This window comes from Salmo salar, chromosome 01 (genome assembly GCF_965601325.2).
Source record: "Salmo salar chromosome 01, fSalSal1, whole genome shotgun sequence".
Classification (NCBI taxonomy): Eukaryota; Metazoa; Chordata; class Actinopteri; order Salmoniformes; family Salmonidae; genus Salmo; species Salmo salar.
This window is the reverse complement of record NC_138291.1, coordinates 91,372,145-91,396,309: the sequence shown is the minus strand read 5'-3', so window position 1 is coordinate 91,396,309 and position 24,165 is coordinate 91,372,145. Positions and strand designations below refer to the sequence as shown.

Below are 24,165 nucleotides of genomic sequence, written 5' to 3'. Positions count from 1 at the left end.
CAAGCTGCTAGACGTAGCCAAGCTGCCAGACGTAGCCAAGCTGCCAGACGTAGCCAAGCTGCCAGACATAACCTAGCTGCCAGACTTAACCTAGCTGCCAGACATAACCTAGCTGCCAGACATAACCTAGCTCCAATACCTAGCCAGACATAACCAAGCTGCCAGACATAAACAAGCTGCCAGACATAACTAAGCTGTCAGACATAACATAGCTGCCAGACATAACCTAGCTGCCAGACATAACCTAGCTGTCAGACATAACCTAGCTGTCAGACATAACCTAGCTGTCAGACATAACCTAGCTGTCAGACATAACCTAGCTGCCAGACATAACCTAGCTGCTAGACATAACCAAGCTGCCAGATGAAACCTAGCTGCCAGACGTAACCTAGCTGCCAGACGTAGCCTAGCTGCCAGACGTAGCCTAGCTGCCAGACGTAACCTAGCTGCCAGACGTAAACTAGCTGCCTGACGTAAACTAGCTGCCAGACGTAACCTAGCTGCCAGACGTAACCTAGCTGCCAGACGTAACCTATCTGCCAGACGTAACCTAGCTGCCAGACGTAGCCTAGCTGCCAGACGTAACCTAGCTGCCAAACGTAGCCAAGCTGCCAGACGTAGCCTAGCTGCCAGACGTAACCTAGCTGCCAGACGTAACCTAGCTGCCAGACGTAACCTAGCTGCCAGACGTAACCTAGCTGCCAGACATAGCCAAGCTGCCAGACGTAACCTAGTTGCCAGATGTAACCTAGCTGCCAGACAATAAACTAGCTGCCAGACGTAACCTAGCTGCCAGACATAGCCTAGCTGCCAGACGTAACCTAGCTGCCAGACGTAACCTAGCTGCCAGACATAGCTAAGCTGTCAGACATAACCAAGCTGCCAGACATAACCAAGCTGCCAGACATAACTAAGCTGTCAGACATAACCTAGCTGTCAGACATAACCTAGCTGTCAGACATAACCTAGCTCCCAGACATAACTAAGCTGTTAGACATAACCTAGCTGCCAGACATAACCAAGCTTCCAGACATAACCTAGCTGTCAGACATAACCTAGCTGTCAGACATAACCTAGCTGCCAGACATAACCTAGCTGCTAGACATAACCAAGCTGCTAGACATAACCAAGCTGCCAGATGAAACCTAGCTGCCAGACGTAACCTAGCTGCCAGACGTAACCTAGCTGCCAGACGTAACCTAGCTGCCAGACAATAAACTAGCTACCAGACGTAGCCTAGCTACCAGACGTAGCCTAGCTGCCAGACGTAGCCTAGCTGCCAGACGTAACCTAGCTGCCAGACGTAACCTAGCTGCCAGACGTAGCCAAGCTGCCAGACGTAGCCTAGCTGCCAGACGTAACCTAGCTGCCAGACGTAACCTAGCTGCCAGACAATAAACTATCTGCCAGACGTAAACTAGCTGTCAGACATAACCTAGCTGCCAGACGTAACCTAGCTGCCAGACGTAACCTAGCTGCCAGACATAACTTAGCTGCTACACGTAGCCAAGCTGCTAGACATAGCCAAGCTGCCAGACATAACCTAGCTGTAGAAGTAGCCAAGCTGCCAGACATAGCCTAGCTACCAGACATAGCCAAGCTGCCAGACATAACATAGCTGCCAGAAGTAGCCATGCTGCCAGACATAACCTAGCTGCCAGACATAACATAGCTGCCAGACATAACATAGCTGCCAGAAGTAGCCATGCTGCCAGACATAACCTAGCTGCCAGACATAACATAGCTGCCAGACATAACATAGCTGCCAGAAGTAGCCAAGCTTCCAGACATAATTTAGCTGCCAGAAGTATCCTAGCTCTGCATTACCAGGCAGAAACAGAACAGAACAGGGATGTTCCGGAAAGTAATTGGGGCTTCTGAACCACATGATTTTATTTAATGGAGGGCTGAGTGTGTGTGTGTGTGTGCTGTGTGTGGTGTGTGTCTGTGTGCGCGTCCGTGTCCACAAGCGCGCGTCCGGGTGCCAGTGTGTGCTGGTCTGGTTTGGGGTGTTGATTTCACAGGCATTACACAGCTCTGCTAATCCAACCCGTTGACTCTCCCTAACGGCCTGTTTAGCGGTCATTTGGGTACATACAGCATGTGGAGAAAAACATAACAGTGCTTGCTGGTACTGGTGCTGCAAGGAGAGTTGAGTTTGAACTGAAGGGTGTTTATTAGAACAGTAAAAGCAACTGTTGAACATCTGCAGACATTTCAAATCAAATCTGGTTTGTCCCATGTTTCCGAATGCAACAGGTGTAGTAGAACTTACAGTGAATGTTTACTAACAAGCCCTTAACCAACAATGCAATTTTAAGATAAATACCTAAAAAAAAAAAGAAATAAAAGCAACAAATAACTAAAGAGCAGCAGTAAAATAACAATAGCGAGGCTATATACAGGGGGTACCGGTACAGAGTCAATGTGCGAGGGCACCGGTTTGTCGAGATAATTGAAGTAATATGTACATGCAGGTAGAGTTATTAAAGTGACTATGCATAGATAATAACAGAGAGTAGCAGCAGTGTAAAGTGTGTGTGGGGGAGGGGGGCAATGCAAATAGTCTGGGTAGCCATTTAATATAGATGTTCAGGAGTCTTATGGCTTGGAGGTAGAAGCTATTTAGAAGCCTCTTGGTCCTAGACTTGGCGCTCCGGTACCTCTTGCCGTGCGGTAGCAGATAGAACAGTCTATGACTACTGTAGGGTTGCTGGAGTCTTTGACAATTTTTAGGGCCTTCCTCTGACACCGCCTGGTATAGAGGTCCTTGATGGCAGGAAGCTTGGCCCCGCTGATGTACTGGGCCGTACACACTACCCTCTGTATTGCCTTGCGGTCGGAGGCCGAGCAGTTGCCATACCAGGCAGTGACGCATCCTGTCAGGATACTCTCGATGGTGCAGCTGTAGAACCTTTTGAGGATCTGAGGATCCATTGCCAAGTCTTTTCAGTCTCCTGAGGGGGAATAGGTTTTGTCGTGCCCTCTTCACGACTGTATTGGTGTGCTTGAACCATGTTAGTTTGTTGGTGATGTGGACTCCAAGGAACTTGAAGCTCTCAACCTGCTACACTACAGCCCCGTCGATGAGAATGGGGTCGTGCTCGGTCCTCCTTTTCCTGTAGTCCACAATAATCTCCTTTGTCTTGATCACGTTGAGGGTGAGGTTGTTGTCCTTGCACCACACGGTCAGGTATCTGACCTCCTCCCTATAGGCTGTGTCGTCGTTGTTTCATCCGCAGACTTAATAATGGTGTTGGAGTCGTGCCTGGCCGTGGAGTCATGAGTGAACAAGGAGTACAGGAGGGGACTCAGCACACACCCCTGAGGGGCACCTTTGTTGAGGATCAGCGTAGCGGATGGGTTGTTACCTACCCTAGCCACCTGGGGGCGGCCCATCAGGACGTCTAGGATCCAGTTGCAGAGGGAGGTGTTTTGTCCCAGGGTCCTTAGCTTAGTGATGAGCTTTGAGGGCACTATGGTGTTGAATGCTGAGCTGTAGTCAATGAATAACATTCTCACATAGTTGTTCCTTTTGTTGAGGTGAGAAAGGGCCTTGTGGAGTGCAATAGGGATTGCATCATCTGTGGATCTGTTGGGGTGGTATGTGTTTGACCTCAGCCACTGGTGTAACTAAATTATCACCACATACTGCTTTCAAAACAATACCTCGGGAACAGTTATTCGGAAGTTAAATTGAATCATGAAGCAATCCGTTTATCTCTGGTATGGATGTTTGCGCATGTTAGTCAGCGACCCATGACACCGTCACCCTTCACTTCTCACTATGTATTTATGTTCTACTCGGGAATGCGACAGACAGCTGCAGGCTGGCCCCTGTAGAGACGTTTCTAAATACGAATTGTTCTTTTTTGGAGAGGGTACATTTCCCTCCTCATTATATAACCACCAGGTTGAACCACAGTTCAGTTCCCTGGCCACTGGTTTTAACTAGGAATGTCTGCTTCACCCTCTAACTTCCTCCCTGTGTCCACATAACAACTCTCCTCCTCTGTCTCTCCTCTCAAATTTTTACGACTGAGTACACACACAGAGCTGCCCATTCCCCCATTCCCTGTCCACCTACACACAGAGCTGTCCACCTACACACAGAGCTACCCATTCCCCCATTCCCTGTCCACCTACACACAGAGCTGCCCATTCCCCGTCCACCTACACACAGAGCTGCCCAATCCCTGTCCACCTACTCACAGAGCTGCCCATTCCCCCATTCCCTGTCCACCTACACACAGAGCTACCCATTCCCCCATTCCCTGTCCACCTACACACACTATTATTATTATACCTTTATTTCAACAAGGAACACAGACTGAGACCAAGGTCTCTTTTTCAGCTGGGCCCTGCGTATACATGTTTACACATACAGTTTAGGTACAATGATTAAGAAACTACACAAGACAAACAAAGCAATCACAGATAACACAAAAAATACAGCAACAGATTATGACATTTACACATAGGTTATTCCCCTAACAGCACAAGAACTTGCATTACCCTAAATAGTTACAAGCAATACAAAAATAAAATCCTCCAAAAACTGTTTAAAATGGGCAAGGGGGACAAGAGTCTCAAGTTTAAGTTTAGTCTGCAGGCTATTCCATAGGCAAGGAGCATAACAGGAAAAGGCAGCCATACCCAACTCTGTGGAAATCGCATGGGCCTCAAGTGTAATCCATGCTTGAAACCTTGTTTTAGGAAATATAATTCTAATATTGATGAGTGATGATAAATAAGAAGGTAGTTTATTCAAAAGTGCTTTACAGACAAACACGAGAGCATGTTGTTCTCGTCTTAAAACACAGTGGTGAGTTCTGTAACTCTGTAACACACAGAGCTCCCCAATCCCTGTCCACCTACACACAGAGCTACCCATTCCCACATTCCCTGTCCACCTTCACACAGAGCTACCCATTCCCACATTGCCTGTCCACCTACACACAGAGCTACCCATTCCTTGTCCACCTACACACAGAGCTGCCCATTCCCTGTCCACCTACACACACTGGCACGCCTCTCATTTGTCTTGTCTCTCCTCACTCAGTTCCCCCTCTTTTCCACCTCTGTTTTCCTCTCCACCAGACTGGAGAGAGGCTAGCTGAGCTAATGTGTCTGACTACAGTACTGTATGATGACTGGGCAGGGAGAGGGAGAGAAGGCCAGAGACTAGAGCGTGTGAGAGTAAAATATGAAAGAGGGAAAATAAATTGAGTAATGGAGAGAGAGAAAATGAGGAACAAGAGAGCCTGTGAGAGAATAAGCAAGACAGAGAGAATAAAGGGAAACAGAATTGGAGGCAGAGCAAGAGTGAAGCGTGAGAGACACAGAGGGAGCGTGTAGCGTGTTACCAGCTGTGTGGGTACTGGGTGCCAGCTGTGTTGGCTCGGCCAGTCGTCACTGGAGCTCCGGCTCACAGGGTGCCTGCCTGCCTGCCGACCGACCGTCGCTCCCCAGCTGTGTCCACGGCAACCGAGCGCCACAGAGAAATCCAAAAATCCCTCAGAGCGGAACAAAAAGGGTTTACAGCCCAGCACTTCTGCTGCTGCCGAGCAGCCAACCTCACCGGCACTGCCTTGCCCTGTTACACGATCCCTCCTTCACTTTTCCTGGGTTTGTGGGCCGGAAAATCTGTTTATGTGCGCACACATAACATTTGTCAGAGGGGACAGGGAGGAGAGGGGGAGGCATTCAAATCCAATTATGGGGAATGCTCTTTGCATGAGTTACTGTTTAAGAAATTGATCCCACTCCAGATCTCTCTGCTTGTCAAAAGAACCCTGGAAAAAATATATTTTATATAACTTCACTGTTCACAGCACCCAGCAAGATCACCTGTCTTTGTCAGTCTTTCAGAAACTACAGTATTTTGGCAACATGGCATCATGTGAACACTCTTTTGGGGGGTTTTCAAACAATTTTCACACAAGCTGAAACAAATATTATTTTGTCTGAAGGGTTGTGCTTCACAAATCAAATGTTATTTCTCACATGCGTCGTATACAACAGGTGTAGACCTTACCATGAAATGCTTACTTACAAGCCCTTGACCAACAATGCTGTACAAGAAACATGTTTAATCAAATATTTACTAAATAAACTAAAGATAAACAAATCAGATCAATCAAAATAACACAATAAATGTGCATAACAATAACAAGGCTATATACAGGGGGTACCCGGTACCAGGGGGGGGGGTCAATGTAAACAGTCTGGGTGGCCATTTGATTAGTTGTCTTGTGGCTTGGGGGTAGAAGCTGTTAAGGAGCCTTTTGGTCCTAGACTAGACGTTCCGGTACCGCTTGCCGTGCGGTAGCAGAGAGAACAGTGTATGAATTGGGTGACTCGAGTCTTTGACAATTATTTGAGCCTTCCTCTAACACCGCCTAGCAGAGTTGTGGACTTGAGTCACATGACTTGGACTCGAGTCAGACTCCGGCTCGACTTTGACTTTAACACCAATGACTCGACTTAACTTGGACTTGAGCCTTTTGACCCGACATGACTTGAAACCCTCCCCCACCCCAAATATGAAAAATGACGTGTGCAGTGCATCAACTCTTCATTTAACGGATTACAGTTTGAATCGGATAGCAGTCAATCAAATTATGCCAGTGGAGAAAAAGTTGTCCGTGGCAGTGCAGAGGAACGTCGGCGGGTGAGTTCAGATGGAGCCCTTGGAAAGATGATACTCAAAATTATTATTTTCGGATATAAAGACTACACTGTAGTCAACAAAAAACAGATTGCAACTTGCAAAACATGTGGGAAGTAAATTACAGACGGAGGCGCATCAATTTCCAACTTTGTTCGACATTTCAAGCTGCACAAAGAACGGTAAGTCATGGCTAATATAGCCGACAGCTATATATAACTTTGCTAGTGTAGCATGTAGGCTAACGTAACGTTAAATCAATGAGCCTCCACACAGTCAGTCAGTGCGGGAACGTGATCATTGCACCCAAGATTGAGCTACAACTGGCTAGGCAGTTGGTAGTCTAAATCCTGCCTGATGTTACTGCTGTTCCTAAAACCTGTTCCACACACAGAGAGGGAGTGTGTGTGTGTGTGTGTGTGCGTGTTTGTGTGTGTTAAGGTTGGGCGATTGTGTACAAGCCTACATTGACCTATTGCGCCCCATAGTGATCCTCGATAGTTGATCGATATGTGGGGGGGGTTGCGGTGCTACTGCTGCCGCTCAATTAACCACAACAGTCTCCAATCTCACAGTTCATGGAGACACATGTAGGGCAGTACAGCATGAATCATCCTCAGCAGAAAGCTATCAACAATGCAATACTGTCCAACCTGGTTATCAATTGCAACTTGCCTCTGTCTATTGTGGAAAACAAGAGTTTGGTCACTTTCTCTCAGTGGTTGACTGTAAGTACAGCCGAGTGTGTCGAAGAACATTGACATCAAAAGTAGAGAACCTTGCTACAGAGAGAGGTTCAAAACTGAAAACTCAGTTGAGAAACACAGACCACGTTTCAGTCACAGTGAACATTTGGTCCGACCGAAAGATGAGGGGGTTCCTTGGTGTCACTGTGTACTGTATGGAGAAAGATGGGGAGAGGATACAGCTCAAGTCCAATCTCTTTGCCTGTGACCGCTTGACAGCCAAAATAATCTGTGAGCAATTTGAGGCCATATGTGATGAGTACATCATTAAAGATAAATTGGACTAAATCATTAGTGACAATGCTGCCAACATGAGAAAAACATCCACGGTGTGCTTCCCCATTGAACAAGAAGATTAAGTACATGACAAAGATGACCTTGATGACCCAGAGCTCTGGAATGACCTAACCCTGGAACACCAGCAAACAGTGGATGCTGCTATTGCAAAAAAACAGCGCTTGCAGTGTTTTGCCAACACTCTCCAGCTGGTGGTGGGAGATGGCTTGAAAGAAACAAAAGTGATGACTCCTTCTCTTTCAAAGTTATCAAAAATCAGCTCCCTGCTGCATACAAGCACAATATTCAAAGAGGTGTTTGAGGCTGAATTTGGGGAAAGAGGCATCTCCGCTGCTGTCAACACAAGATGGAACTCAACACTGAGACAAGTGAAAGCAGTTATCCAATGTGACCATCTAAAGCTCTGTCATGCTCTAGAAAAGGCTGGGCACACGGAGTTGTTGTTCACAGTATGGTAGTGGAATAAGTTGAAGGAGTTGGTGAACATTCTGAAGCCATTTGGAGAAGCAACAGATATGACACAGGGGGAGAAGATAGTCACAATCAGTTCTGTTGTTCCCTCTGTCCGGTCCCTGAATTATCAGCTGGAGCAGCGGAAGCCTCAAGTCCATTTCCTGAGCGGCCTGGTCAGAAGTCTCCAGGCATCCCTGAACAAAATATTTCTTGGAATCTTCATCAATGTGAAAATGGCCAGGACACAAGATGGAATCATTGCCCACTTTTCAGATCCAGTCTACCTCAAAGCAGCTGCCTTGGATTCGGCTTTTTCTCTGATGTGGGTGGAGCACCATGTGCTGGTCAAGGAGGAGGTGGCATAAAGAGTGAAAGGTAAATATTATTGAGTTTAATGTAATTTTGTCTCATAATTTAAAACTTCTTATGGCTCAAATCTCATTAACGGGATCGATTTGACAACATCCGGTGAAATGGCAGAGCGCCAAATTAAAAAATAATTATAAACAATATTTAACTTTCAAGTGCAATACACCAAATTAAAGCTGAACTTCTTGTTAATCTAGCCACAGTGTCAGATTTCAAAAAGGCTATTATCTGAGGACAGCACCCCATCAAACAAACACAGACAATCATATTTCATCCCGCCAGGCGTGACACAAAACTCAGAAAAACGATATAATTCATGCCTTACCTTTGACGAGCTTCTTCTGTTGGCACTCAATATGTCCCATAAAAATCACAAATGGTCCTATTGTTCGATTAATTCCGTCGTTATATATCCAAAATGTCAATTTATTTGATCCAGAAAAACACTGGTTCCAACTCGTGCAACATGACTACAAAATATCTCATAAGTTACCTGTAATCTTTGTCCAAACATTTCAAACAACTTTCCCAATACAACTTTAGGTATTTTTGTACGTAAATAATCAATACATTTTAAGACGGGATAAACTGCGTTCAATACGGGAGGAAAACAAAGTGGAGCGTGCTTTTCAGGTCACACGCCTCTATCAAACAGCACACTTCACTCGACCCCCATTCTGAACAGAGCTACTTCTTCATTACACAAAGGAAAAACATCAACCAATTTCTAAAGACTGTTGACATCCAGTTGAAGTGATAGGAACTGCAAGCAACTGCCTTAGAATTCTAGATTCCCAATGAAACCCCATTGAAAAGAGAGTGACCTCAAAAAAAAGAATTCCCGGATGGTTTGTCCTCGGGTTTTCGCCTGCCAAATAAGTTCTGTTATACTCACAGACATCATTCAAACAGTTTTAGAAACTTTAGTGTTTTCTATCCAAATCTATCAATTACATGCATATCCTAGCTTCTGGGCCTGAGTAGCAGGCAGTTTACTTTGGGCACACTTTTCATCCGGACGTGAAAATAGCGCCCCAAGCCATAAGAAGTTTTAATCAAATTGACTGCAACAATAATACTTTTTCAGTTTAACCCACTGCATCACCAATAGTCTAATACCGGCCTTTTTGTTTCTGCTTTTACATGTTTTGCCAGAACTGATTCTGCAAGATGCTGCAGGGACTGAGCAAGCTGTGTCTCTTGTTGATGAGGAAGAGCAAGAGGACCATAGTCTTGGACAAGAAGAAGGGCTGTTTGCAGCATACTGTAAGAGGCAGAAGAAAGCTGTTGCGACCACTCCAGCACTACAGCTAAGTCACTACCTTGACATATGCAAAGGACAGAATGCCCTCTTGTTCTGGGCAATGAACATGAAGGCTCTTCCTTCACTGTCCCGAGTGGCCATCAGGGTCTTGGCAGTGCCTGCCTCCAGTGCTCCAGTGGAGTGTGTTTTCAGCCATGGTGGCATCATACTGCGGCCTCATCGTGCACAAATGACTGACAGAATTGTATCGAATTTGGTATTTTGCAAATGCAATGCATCATAGGTCCCTGAGATAAGAGAAAGAATGAAACTGTTTATGCATCACACACACACACACACACACACACACACACACACACACACACACACACACACACACACACGACAGACACACGTAGTCTCCATGTTCAGGTTTTTCTCCCATCTTTGGGATCTGTATTTTTTTCTCAGACATTCAGGCCAGTGTTCAAATTGTAGGCCTACTTGAAGTTCAGTGGCAGTTGTTTTGATGTACCTTTTAATAAATGATTGTAACTTGATGGCAGGATTGTTTTAGGTGTCTAGAGTATATCTGGAGAGGGAGACAGAGAGAGAGCACAACAATGTTTTGTTTTTGTTGTCATATTGATGTGTCTTTCTCATGGCTACCCATGTATTTCCATGGAAATATAACGTTTATTTGGAAAGTAATAAATATATATATTTTTTAAAAGCATTCATGATTTGCGTAAATGTAATATACTAACTCCACTGTAACCACTGTGGTTCTCTGGACATGATGAAGGGGGGGGGGGGGAGCAGAGCGACAGCTGAGGCAGGCAGAGAGAGCTGAGGCAGGCAGAGATGGAGGCCGAGAGAGCAGTGAAGGAGAGAAAGAGTTCCAGGCCTCCTAGTGTTCCAGTCTCAGGTCAGGGAGCAGGTATCTGTAGCTGTGGGAAGAGACTAGGGATTAGAGAGCAGGGTGCTTGTTGTTCACAGCAGCATGAGATGACTGATCAGCAGTCAGATAAAAAGGGAGCTAAAATAGCCCCCCTCCTCCTTACTTTTGCTGGGACGCAGTTTCCACTATATGGCCACGCTGCAATGTCAAAATGTGTTCTATTTTCAACTCTCCTCTTCTTTCCTATTTCCTCTGTTTACGTACCCTTTGATATCACAAAATAATTGAGACAGTAATGAAAATGATCTTGTAAAATAAAGACAGTTGCAGTTCATGTGTTCTATTTGTAGGTTATTTATCCTTTTATGCCTCTGAATCATTGGTAATTCAACAAGACTATTTCAAATTCACCATCTCCCCTAGGCTAGCAAAGCGCAGGCAGGTAAAAAGGAACATTGGAATTTTTTTAAGGTTTATTTCAAGCGTTATACTTCCCTCATACAGTGGGAAATGGCAAGACCTTTCTTTCTCTGATACACTTTCATGGTTTCATTACAACAAGCAGAGAACTGCAGCCACATGATACTGGAGCAGGTTTCTGCACGCTTGATAAAGATGTCCTGGGGCCTTCACCGTGGCTCCCTTTCTGCTTGCACCTTTTGTTAAACCATTCCCTCCCAAGAATATGCGCAATGTCAGTTGTGACTTGAATATGGAGTTGAATCCCTTTTCTTGTGAGAGGGACTTGTGATTGTATCAGTAGACTAGCTCCATGGGGGATTGGGTGGAAAACGTACAGCACTTTGGCTGATATGGTGACGAAGAGCTTATTTCTGCCTCTTACTCATTGGTTCTTTTCAGTCTCAGCTTTGCTCTCTTTGGTTATTTCTCACATTCATGGAAACCAAACAATTTTGTTTTCTCTATGAACCTTAATAGACTAAACCATTTAGTTTTCTGTATGAACTTTAATAGATAAAACCATTTAGTTTTCTGTATGAACTTTAATAGATAAAAACATTTAGTTTTCTGTATGAACTTTAATAGATAAAACCATTTAGTTTTCTGTATGAACTTTAATAGATAAAACCATTTAGTTTTCTGTATGAACTTTAATAGATAAAACCATTTAGTGTTCTGTATGAACTTTAAAAGACTAAACCAGGTATTTCCAAACTGGGGTACACGTCTTGCCTGAGTAGCCCCATTTCACTGCCAAAAATAAAATTAAACCATTTAGTGTTCAGCGAAATAACAACACAATGTCCAATACATGTAGCCTAGTCCACTTACGGTCCGTATGTAACCAAATGTAGCTGCTGCTCATGTTGGTATCTGTACTGATGGCGCAAAAGCCATGACAGGAAGACATAGTGGAGTGGTAACGCGCGTGCAAGCAGTTGCTCCCGACGCCACTTGGGTATACTGCAGCATCCACCGACCTGAAAGACGTTTTGGCCACTACAGGGAAAATGGTTAAATTTGTAAAAGCAAGGCCCAAAGTATTGACACGTTTTTTTGAATTGAGAGACGAGCTTAAAGTTTTCTCTACTGACCATAATTTTCACTTGTCTGACCGCTTGCATGATGACGAGTTTCTCACACGATTGGCCTATCTGGGTGATGTTTATTCTCGCCTGAATGATCCGAATCTAGGATTACAGGGACTATGATTAAGAAGTTGGAGCTCTTCTCTGTCTGCATTAACAAGGTCAACACACAAGTCTTTCCATCATTGTATGATTTTTTGGGTGCAAATGAACTCAAGCTTAGGGACAATGTCAAATGTGATATAGCGAAGCACCTGAGTGATTTGGGTGCGCAATTACGCAGGTACTTTCCCAGAATGGATGACACAAACAACTGGATTCGTTATCCCTTTCATGCCCTTCCTCCAGTCCACTTACCGATATCTGAACAAGAGAGCCTCATCGAAATTGCAACAAGCGGTTCTGTGAAATTTGAATTTAATCAGAAGCCAATTCCAGATTTCTGAACAGAGTATTCTGCCTTGGCAAATTCCGCTGTTAAGACACTGATGCCCTTTGCAACCACATACCTATGTGAGAGTGGATTCTCGGCCCTCACTAGCATGAAAACTAAATACAGGAACAGACTGTGTATGGACAATGATTTAAGAATGAGACCCACTCCAATACAGCCCAACATTGCAGCGTTATGTGCATCCTTTCAAGCACACCCTTCTCATTAACCTGTGGTGAGTTATTCAACATTTTCGATGAAAAAATAAAATGGTTCAATAAGAGCAACATTATTCATTACTATTATGTTATTATTTGTGCCCTGGTCCTATAAGAGCTCTTTGTCACTTCCCACAAGCCGGGTGTGACAAAAACTCACACTCATTCTTATGTTTAATAAATGTATCATATAGTGTGTGTGTGCGGCAGGTTTACAATGATGGCAAAAAACAACATTTGAGAGTGCGCTGACCCTGGTTCTAGAGGGGTTACGCAGCTGGAGGTTGAATGTTTGAAGGGGTACAGAACTATAAAAAATTTGGGTACCACTGGACTAAACCATTTAGTTTTCTGTATGAACTTTAAAAGACTAAATCATTTCGTTTTCTCTATGAACCATAATAGACTAAACCATTTGAACACCAAATTTGAATTTTATGTTTGTCAGTGTAGGCTTTGGTGTTGACTTCCTTCTACCTCCACTAACTCCACCCTCATCCTTCTAACATGTTGTCTACCTCCACTACGTCCACAACCTTCAGCCTCATCTTTCTAACATGTTGTCAACCTCCACTACGTCCACAAATTCCAGCCTCATCCTTCTAACATGTTGTCAACCTTCAGCGTCATCCTTCTAACATGTTGTCAACCTCCACTACCTCCAGCCTCATCCTTCTAATATGTTGTCAACCTTCAGCGTCATCCTTCTAACATGTTGTCAACCTCCACTACCTCCAGCCTCATCCTTCTAACATGTTGTCAACCTCCACTACCTTCAGCGTCATCCTTCTAATATGTTGTCTACCTCCACTACGTCCACAACCTTCAGCGTCATCCTTCTAACATGTTGTCAACCTCCACTACCTTCAGCGTCATCCTTCTAACACGTTGTCAACCTCCACTACCTCCAGCCTCATCCTTCTAACATGTTGTCAACCTCCACTACCTTCAGCCTCATCCTTCTAACTTGTTGTCAACCTCCACTACCTTCAGCCTCATCCTTCTAACATGTTGTCAAGCTCCACTACCTCCACTACCTCCAGTCTCATCCTTCTAACATGTTGTCAACCTTCAGCGTCATCCTTCTAACATGTTGTCAACCTCCACTACCTTCAGCGTCATCCTTCTAACATGTTGTCTACCTCCACAACCTTCAGCGTCATCCTTCTAACATGTTGTCAACCTCCACTACCTCCAGCGTCATCCTTCTAACATGTTGTCAAGCTCCACTACCTTCAGCGTCATCCTTCTAACATGTTGTCAAGCTCCACTACCTTCAGCGTCATCCTTCTAACATGTTGTCTACCTCCACTACGTCCACAACCTTCAGCGTCATCCTTCTAACTTGTTGTCAACCTCCACTACCTCCAGCCTCATCCTTCTAACATGTTGTCAACCTCCACTACCTTCAGCCTCATCCTTCTAACTTGTTGTCAACCTCCACTACCTCCAGCCTCATCCTTCTAACATGTTGTCAACCTCCACTACCTCCAGCCTCATGTAGGTTATCAACCCCTTTCTCTGTGTCTCTGTCCCCATGCAGACTTTGACATCAGCGTGACTGGCTCCATGAATCTCCACAACCTCATCTCCTAGCTGAAGAAGTGGATCAAGATCCTGGAGGCCAAGGCCAAGCAGCTGCCCAAGTTCTTCCTGATCGAGGAGAAGTGTCGCTTCCTCAGTAACTTCTCCGCCCAGACCGCTGAGGTGGAGATCCCTGGTGAATTCCTCATGCCCAAGCCCACACACTACTACATCAAGATCACCCAGTACTGTACAGCACACTGATACAGTATAGACACACGCACACAAACAAACAACAATTGTTGTTATGCACCCATTACCTCCCAGGTAGTAACAGTGTATGAGTGTTTCCTCCAGGTTCATGCCCAGAGTGGAGATTGTCCAGAAACACAACTCAGCAACACTGCGTCTCTACATCAGAGGTCTCAACTGGAACATCTATGCCTGACTGACTGATTTCCGCAGGGAGGAGAGGGTCCTACAGCTCCTGAGACTGCTCAACCCTTGTCTGGAGAAGAGGAAGGAGACCACCAAGAGACACCTCTTTTTCACTTCTATGACACACACTGGTCTAGATCTCTTTCTCTGTCTCTCTCTAGCCCTCCTCGCTCTCCTCTGTCTAGTCTCTATAGTTCACCAAAAGACAGCTCTTCCTCAGTGGGACAACACACTGGGCTACTGCTTTACGTCTGTCTGACTGTGTCTCCTTGTCCCCTTCCCTCGGTCTTCGACTCTCCTCTTTCATATCGCTCTCTCCATCTGTGTCTGGGCTATCTGTTTTCCTCTTGTCAAGTCAGTGCTTTCACAGGCAGTTTAAAATTCCCTCTCCCTTTATATCTGCGGCTCTCAACCCAGGACTGCATTTCTCAAGGAGAGAGTAGAAATGTCAAGAGTAGCTCAGAGTCTAAAATGTTTTTCCAAGGGCATGTCAATGCATTCGATGGCATGCAGTGGATGTTTAAATCCTAGGTCTTTAACTGAGCTGTATATATGATTTTCTTTAAAGAAAAACAGGGCAAAAAAGAGAAGAGAGGAATGAGGGAAATGAAATTTAAGTGAATTGTGCCGACTTGTGTCAGGGCAGAGAATCAGTCAGTCAGTGAGTGAATAAAATAAGATGCAAGTTTATGACCACAGGAGGCTGGTTGGGAGATGAAATCTAAATTGTCTTTCTATGATAGACTCATCAGTGTTGTGGTGAACCACTTCCAGGGCAGAGGTCACGGGCATACTCATGGGGGGCTACAATGTTCTTGTCTGACAACATAAAGAAGTGCATTTCCATTTAGCATTAAGAGGACTTATGTCTTTCCTTTCATCTGCTCTGATCTAAAGAGACGGTGTATAGATTAGAAAGATGGGGTATAGATTAATTAGATGGAGTATAGATTAGATAGATGGGGTATAGATTAGATAGATGTATATAGATTAGATAGATGGGTTATAGATTAGATATATGTGGTATATCTGGGGTATAGATTAGATAGATGGGATATAGATTAGATAGATGGAGTATAGATTAGATAGATGGAATATAGATTTGATAGATGAGGTATAGAATAGATAGATGGATATAGATTAGATAGAGATGGGGTATAGATTACATAGATGATATTAGACTGTAAACTCTCCTTCCAGACTCACATCAAACATCTCCAATCAAAAGTTAAATCTAGAATTGGCTTCCTATTTCGCAACAAAGCATCCTTCACTCATGCTGCCAAACATACCCTCGTAAAACTGACCATCCTACCGATCCTCGACTTCGGTGATGTCATTTACAAAATAGCCTCCAATACCCTACTCAACAAACTGGATGCAGTCTATCACAGTGCCATCCATTTGGTCACCAAAGCCCCATATACTACCCACCACTGCGACCTGTACGCTCTCGTTGGCTGGCCCTCGCTTCATACTCGTCGCCAAACACACTGGCTCCAGGTCATCTACAAGACCCTGCTAGGTAAAGTCCCCCCTTTTCTCCGCTCACTGGTCACCATAGCAGCACCCACCTGTAGCACGCGCTCCAGCAGGTATATCTCTCTGGTCACCCCCAAAGCCAATTCCTCCTTTGGCCGTCTCTCCTTCCAGTTCTCTGCTGCCAATGACTGGAACGAACTACAAAAATCTCTGAAACTGGAAACACTTATCTCCCTCACTAGCTTTAAGCACCAGCTGTCAGAGCAGCTCACAGATCACTGCACCTACCTGTACATAGCTCATCTGTAAACAGCCCATCTATGTACCTACCTCATCCCCATACTGTATTTATTTATTTATTTATTTATCCTGCTCCTTTGCACCCCATTATTTCTACTTTGCACTTTCTTCTACTACAAATCTACCATTCCAGTATTTTACTTGCTATATTGTATTTACTTTGCCACCATGGCCTTTTTGCCTTTACCTCCCTTATCTCACCTCATTTGCTCACATTGTATATAGACTTATTTTTCTACTGTATTATTGACTGTATGTTTGTTTTATCACATGTGTAACTCTGTGTTGTTGTATGTTGTCGAACTGCTTTGCTTTATCTTGGCCAGGTCGCAATTGTAAATGAGAACTTGTTCTCAACTTGCCTACCTGGTTAAATAAAGGTGAAATAAAATAAATTAAAAAATTGATTAGATAGATGGGTTATAGATTACATAGATGGGGTATAGATTAGATTAATGGGATAAAGATTAGATAGGATATAGGTTAGATAGATGGGATATAGATTCGATACATGGGGTATAGATTAGATAGATTTGGGGTATAGATTAGATAGATGGGGTATTTTTTATTCATTTATTTTATTTAACCTTCATTTAACTAGGCAAGTCAGTTAAGAACAAATTCTTATTTACAATGACGGTCTCCCAAAAGGCAAAAGGCATCCTGCGGGGACGGGGGCCTGGGATTTAAAAAATAATAAATACAATATAAATATAGGACAAAACACACATCACAACAAGAGAGACAACACAACACTACATAAAGAGATACCTAAGACAACAACATAGCAAGGCAGCAGCACATGACAACACAGCATGGTAGCAACACCACATAACAACAACATGGTAGCACACAACATGGTAGCAGCACAAAACATGGTACAAACATTATTGGGCACAGTCAACAGCACAAATGTCAAGAAGGTAGAGACAACAATACATCACACAAAGCAGCCACAACTGTCAGAAGAGTGTCCATGATTGAGTCATTGAATGAAGAGATTGAGATAAAACTGTCCAGTTTGAGTGTTTGTTGCAGCTCGTTCCAGTCGCTAGCTGCAGCGAACTGAAAAGAGGAGCGACCCAGGGATGTGTGTGCTTTGGGGACCTTTAACAGAATGTGATTGGCAGAACGGGAGTTGTATGTGGAAGATGAGGGCTGCAGTAGATATCTCAGATAGGGGAGAGTGACGCCTAAGAGGGTTATATAACCTCTTACATCTAGGCGTTCCGCTAGCAGAACCCCGTACCGCCAGCGGAACCCCTAGCCAACAGCCAATGGGATCGCATGGCGCGAAATGCAAAAACCTCAAAAATCCAATAATTGTAATTTTTCAAACATACGACTATTTTACACCATTTGAAAGATAAACCTCTCCTGAATCCAACCACGTTGTTCGATTTCAAAAACGCTTTACAGCGAAAGCAAAACATTAGATTATGGTAGGAGAGTACATAGACAAAAATAATCACACAGCCATTTTCCAAGCAAGCATATATGTCAATAAAACCCAAAACACAGCTAAATGAAGCACTAACCTTTGATGAGCTTCATCAGATGACATTCCTAGGACATTATGTTATACAATACATGTATGTTTTGTTCAATCAAATTCATATTTATATCCAAAAACAGCTTTTTACATTGGCGCGTGATGTTCAGAAAATGTATTCCCACCAAAAACTTCCGAATTTACAAAAATACTCATCATAAACGTTGACAAAATATATAACAATTATTTTAAGAATTATAGATACAGAACTCCTTTATGCAATCACTGTGTCAGATTTTAAAATAGCTTTTCGGCGAAAGCACATTTTTCAATATTCTGAGTACATAGCTCGCCATCACGGTGAGCTATTCAGACACCCGCCAAGTTCGGAGCAAACTAAACTAAACTCAGAATTAGTATTAGAAAAATTGTATTACCTTTGCTGATCTTCATCAGAATGCACTCCCAGGACTGCTACTTCCACAAGAAACGTTGTTTTTGTTCGAAATAATCCATAGTTATGTCCAAATACGTCCATTTTGTTCGTGCGTTCAGGTCACTATCCAAAGGGTAACGCGCGAGCGCATTTCGAGACACAAAAAGTCAAAATGTTCCATTACCGTACTTAGAAGCATGTCAAACGCTGTTTAAAATCAATTTTTATGGTATTTTTAACGTAAAATTGCGATAATATTCCATCCGGACAATAGTGTATTCATTCAAGGAGGAAAATAAAAAACAGCGTGCTTGCGGGAACGCACATATCCAATCTCTTTGTCCCCAGGCAGTCCACTCAGAAACTGAGCTACTATACTCTGCCCAGTGACAGGGGAATGCTCAAAACACTTTCTGAAGGCTTTAGACAGCCAATGGAAGCCTTAGAAAGTGCAACATGACAGCACAGATACTGTAGTTTTGAAAGGGACTAGAAAGAAGAACTACATTTCACAGATCCTACACTTCCTGGTTGAATTTTTCTCAGGATTTTGCCTGCCATATTAGTTATGTTATACTCACAGACACCATTCAAACAGTTTTAGAAACTTCAGAGTGTTTTCTATCAAAATCTACTAATAATATGCATATTCTCGTTTCTGGGCAAGAGTAGTAACCAGTTTAAATCAGGTACATTTTTTCATCCGGCTGTGAAAATACTGCCCCCTATCCATATCAGGATAAATAAGCATCAACCAGTGGGTCTTGCGATGGATATACAGAGATGACCAGTTTACAGAGGAGTATAGAGTGCAGTGATCTGTCCTATAAGGAGCATTGTGGCAAATCTGATGGCCGAATGGTAAAGAACATCTAGCTACTCGAGAGCACACTTACTTGCCGATCTATAAATTATGTCTCCGTAATCTAGCATGGGTAGGATGGTCATCTGAATCAGGGTTAGTTTGGCAGCTGGGGTGAAAAAGGAACGATTACGATACAGGAAACCAAGTCTAGATTTAACTTTAGCCTGCAGTGTTGATATGTGCTGAGAGAAGGGCAGTATACCGTCTGACCATACTCCCAAGTACTTGTATGAGGGGACTACCTCAAGCTCTAAACCCTCAGAGGTAGTAATAACACCTGTGGGAAGAGGGGTATTCTTCTTACCAGACCACATGACCTTTGTTTTGGAGGTGTTCAGAACAAGGTTAAGGGCAGAGAAAGCTTGTTGGACACTAAGAAATCTTTGTTGTAGAGCATTTAACACAATATCCAGGGAGGGGCCAGCTGAGTATAAGACTGTATCATCTGCATATAAATGGATGAGACAGCTTCCTACTGCCTGAGCTATGCCGTTGATGTAAATTGAGAAGCGTGTGGGGCCTAGGATCAAGCCTTGGGGTACTCCCTTGTTGACAGGCAGTGGCTGAGACAGCAGATTTTCTGACTTTATACACTGCACTCTTTGAAAGAGGTAGTTAGCAAATCAGGCCAACGACCCCTCAGAGACAACAATACTCCTTAGCCAGCCCACAGGAATGGAATGGTCTACCATATCAAAAGCTTTGGCCAAATCAATAAAAATAGCAGCACAATATTGTTTAGAATCAAGGGCAATGGTGACATCATTGGGGACCTTTAAGGTTGCAGTGACACATCCATAACCTGAGCGGAAACCAGATTGCATACCCGAGAGAATACTACAGACATCAAGAAACTCAGTCAGTTGATTGTTGACAAGTTTTTCCAGCACTTTTGATAAACAGGGCAAAATAGAAATAGGCCTATAACAGTTAAGATCAGCTTGATCTCCCCCTTTAAATAAAGGACGAACTGTGGCTGCCTCCAAGCAATGGGAACCTCCCCAGAAAGGAGAGACAGCCTTGGCGATGATAGGGGCAGCAACCTTAAAGAAGAAAGGGTCTAAACCATATGACCCAGATGTTTTTTCGGGGTCACGTTTAAGGAGCTCCTTTAGCACCTCGGACTCAGTGATTACCTGCAGGGAGAAACTTTGTAGCGGGACAGGGGAAACAGAGGGAGAAGCATCGGGGCTTATCACATTAGAAGGGGTGGGAGATGAGGAAACGTTGGACGGGCAAGGAGGCATGGCTGAGTCAAAGTAGGAATCCGGACTTAATGAAGTGGTGATTAAAGAGCTCAGTCATGTGCTTCTTGTCAGTAACAGCCACATCATCAACATTAAGGGACACGGGCAGCTGTGAGGAGGAGGGTTTATTCTCCAGGTCTTTAACCGTTTTCCAGAACTTCTTTGCCATGTTGGCATGAATGATTCGGGAGACAGACACAGGAATTCGTAATAGTTTTTTTTATTAAGCCCCAAATTACGGCGTGCCGTGTAAAGGCACGGGGACGAAGACCAAATAAACACATAACAAAAACACTGGGTTGAAACCCAAACAAAAAAGCGAGGAGTACCTTGAATAAATAACACACGTGCACGATGATTAACACACGGGACGAGACCTGTAATCATCTGCGCAATCCACAATGTCATGAAAGCCCAAAACACACAGCACAGGTACTCACACGCACCAACGGACATTGTAACAATAATCGACAAGACCATGGAAACCAAAGGGTATATATATACGAATACTAATCAGTGGGAATAGGGGACAGGTGTGCGTGATAAAAGTTGGGGAGGGATCCGTGACATTCTTGGGGTTAGACCCACAGAGAGAGTACTGCTCCTTAAAGTAACTAACTTTGGCCTTCTGGATAGCCTGAGTGCACTTATTTCTCATTTGCCTGAACGATAGCCAGTATGCTTGAGTATGCGTGTGCCGAACCAGTGACTGAACCTGTTTTTAATTCTAATGTTCTTTATGGGGGCGTGTTTGTTAACAATACCAGTGAAAATATAAAAAAGAAGGTCCAAGCGTCTTCGACAGAGGGGATCAAGCTGATTCTATACCCTTTTACAGAAGCCAGTTCATGAAGGAAGGCTTGTACATTAAAGTTTTTTAGCAAGCGTTTAAGACAAATCAGGACAGGTCGTTTCACTGAGCAGCCATTACTAACACAGGCTGTAAAACAGTGATCACTAAGGTCATTACAGAAAACACCAGACTGATACCTATCAGGATTATTTGTGAGGATAACATCGTGGAGAGTTGCCTTTTCTAGGTGTTTGGAGTCATACCTTGTGGGATTGGTGATAATCTGAGAAAGATTTAGGGAGTCCCATTGCTTTAGGACTTGGTCATGTGGTTTAAGTATGTCCCAGTTTAGGTCACCTAGCAGGAAAAATTCAGACTTATTGTAAGGGTCCAGGAGAGAGCTTAGGGCAGGTAGGGTACAGGCTGGTGCTGATGGAGGACAATAGCACCCAGCAACAGTCAACAAAGAGCTATTTGAAAGTTGAATGCTTAAAACCAGCAAATCAAATTGTTTGGGGACAGACTTGGTGGAGACAACCGAGCACTGAAGGTGATCCTTGGTAAAGATTGCCACTCCCCCACCTTTGGAGGATCTGTCTTGCCAAAAAAGGTTATAACCAGAAAGGTGAACATCAGTATTCTAAACACTTCCTTAACCACGTCTCAGTAATGATCAAAACATCTGGATTGGAGCTGTGAACCAACACTTTCAATTTATCAATTTTAGGTAATAAGCTTCTAATGTTAACGTGCAGAAAACCCAGGCTTTTACGAGAGCAGAAATCAGTGAAGCAGATATCAGAGCACAAGTCAGAATTGGGGCTAGCAACTGTAGATGGGCCAGGGTGTACATGCACATTTCCAGATATCATCAACAGTAATACAAGTACAGGGAGAGCTCTGCAGTGATGATTTATGACATCTGAATATGCATCAGATGACAACAAGATCATATTGTACAGCAATTTCATCTGGTAACATAAATACATAGATGGGGTATAGATTACATAGAAAAAATATAGATTAGATAGATGGGGGTATAGATTTGATAGATTGTGGTATAGATTAGTTAGATGGAATATAGAATAGATAGGATATGGATCAGATAGACAGAGAATAGATTAGATAGATGGGGTACAGATTAGATAGATGGGGTATAGATTAGATAGATGGGGCTACAGATTATATAGATTGAATATAGATTACATAGATGGGGTATAGATTTAGAAAGATGGGATACAGATTAAATTAATGGGATATAGATTAGATAGATGGGGTATAGATTAGATAGATGGGGTATAGATTAGATAGGATATAGATTAGATAGACGGGGTACAGATTAGATAGATGGGGTATAGAATAGATAGAGTTGGTATATAGGTTAGATAGATGGGATAGAAGATTAGATAGCTGGGGTATAGATTAAGAAAGATGGGGTATAGATTAGATCGATGGGATATAGATTAGATAGAGATGGGGTATAGATTAGACAGAGATGGGTTATAGATTAGGTAGATTAGATAAATAGGGATGGATGAAATCCTTTTGGCAGAAGCCCACGTCAGTGTGCGATGTACATCCCTCGTTTACCGGTCCTGGAATCCGTGGAGACCAGAGGAAAGGGAGGGGTCAGAATGTCACCCGGGGGAGAATTGGCCCGTGACATCGCTGTGTACTTGGACTGATTCTCTCTCTCTCTCTCTCTCTCTCTCTCTCTCTCTCTCTCTCTCTCTCTCTCTCTCTCTCTCTCTCTCTCTCTCTCTCTCTCTCTCTCTCTCTCTCTCTCTCTCTCTCTCTCTCTCTCTCTCTCTCTCTCTCTCTCTCTCTCTCTCTCTCTCTCTCTCTCTCTCTCTCTCTCTCTCTCTCTCTCTCTCTCTCTCTCTCTCTCTCTCTCTCTCTCTCTCTCTCTCTCTCTCTCTCTCTCTCTCTCTCTCTCTCTCTCTCTCTCTCTCTCTCTCTCTCTCTCTCTCTCTCTCTCTCTCTCTCTCTCTCTCTCTCTCTCTCTCTCTCTCTCTCTCTCTCTCTCTCTCTCTCTCTCTCTCTCTCTCTCTCTCTCTCTCTCTCTCTCTCTCTCTCTCTCTCTCTCTCTCTCTAATATAATATAATATAATATAATATAATAATAATTATTTGGAAAGTCTATATAAGATCTCACAGTGCGTGTCAGAGCAAAAACCTAGCCATGATATCGAAGGAATTGTTCCAGGGGGTCAAGACAGGATTGTGTCGAGGCACAGATCTGGGGAAGGGTACCAAAACATTTCTGCAGCATTGTAGGTCCCGAAGAACACAGTGGCATCCATCATTCTTAAATGGAAGAAGTGTATAACCACCAAGACTTTACCAATCAAGTCTTTATGGTAGAGTGGCCAGACGGAAGCCACTCCTCAGTGAAAGGCACATGACAGCCGGCTTGGAGTTTGCCAAAAGGCACCTAAAGACTCTCAGACCATGAGAAACAAGATTCTCTGGTCTGATGAAACCAAGATTGAACTCTTTGGGCTGAATGCCAAGCGTCACATCTGGAGGAAACCTGGCACTATCCCTACGGTGAAGCATGGTGGTGGCAGCATCATGCTGTGGGGATGTTATTCAGCGGCAGGGACTGGAAGACTAGTCAGGATTGAGGGAAAGTTGAACGGAGCAAAGTACAGAGAGATCCTTGATGAAAACCTGCTCCAGAGCGCTTAGGACCTCAGACTGGGGCG

General features: G+C 43.8%; 1 pseudogene; it reads left to right on the top strand.

The window, feature by feature from the left end:
* The window catches only part of LOC106609298 (transformation/transcription domain-associated protein-like), a 175,880-nt pseudogene that overhangs the window by 135,331 nt on the left and 16,384 nt on the right, over positions 1–24,165 (top strand).